This window comes from Austrofundulus limnaeus, unplaced genomic scaffold (assembly GCF_001266775.1).
Source record: "Austrofundulus limnaeus strain Quisiro unplaced genomic scaffold, Austrofundulus_limnaeus-1.0 Scaffold2013, whole genome shotgun sequence".
Taxonomy (NCBI): domain Eukaryota; kingdom Metazoa; phylum Chordata; class Actinopteri; order Cyprinodontiformes; family Rivulidae; genus Austrofundulus; species Austrofundulus limnaeus.
This window is the reverse complement of record NW_013954415.1, coordinates 31,401-32,308: the sequence shown is the minus strand read 5'-3', so window position 1 is coordinate 32,308 and position 908 is coordinate 31,401.

Here is a 908-nt window from a genome sequence, read left to right as displayed (position 1 = left end):
TGCACGGGTTGTTGGTACCCATATCTAGCTGTCACTGTGTGAGAGACGAGGGACACCTGGACATGTCCCCAGTCCATAGTAGGACCCTACTTTCAAATAGTTTTCTAAAAATGAAAGAAACCTAGCTCTATCATTTTGAAATCCTTTGTGGCTCCTCCCCCAGTTTACCCACACGGACACTGGTGGGTCTTGGAGAGGAGACGATGCCTCCCTCTTGGGCTGGAGGCGATGGACCAGACTTACAGCCACCTGGGGGTGACCTGTGTGGCTGAGTCTGACATGTCTCCTCCGGGAGGCATCAGACGGAAGCCTTGAGCTCAGCCTCCAGYTACCCTCCTTCCGGTAGTCGCTCCCTTCGTGAACCCCGGCCTCTGGGTCGACGTAGTAGCTCAGGACGCCTTCCTTTGCCRGTCACTACTGTTCTCTGGCAGCCGCTCCCTCGTAGGATGTGCACTTCTTGTTGTGGCCGAGATGAAATTTAGTGACCTGTACAATAGGTCTCAAGGGAACTGTTAAAGGGGAGTTATCCTATCTYCCCAGGTTAATAACCATTAAAAATGAACTTATTTGTGATCTATGACCTCATATTGTTACCTTTTGGCTTCAAAACAACCATACCTTTTAATATGTTATTACCTTGTTGCTCAAAAGTAACATAACTCCCAAGTAATCAGAGAAAAAACTTTAATGGACAACTTTAAGAATCACTGTCCAGTCAGGAATTTGTCTTKATGAAGCTGTAAGCAGTTTAATAGGAATTTGCAAGAATAGCCACATTCGATTATACAGATTAAAAATATTGATTAATAATTGATGGTGATAAAAATAAAATGCTCTAATATACTGACCTATCTTTCTAATTAGGTGGTGTGGCATTTTCTGTTAATTTGGAGATGGCAGGACAGGTT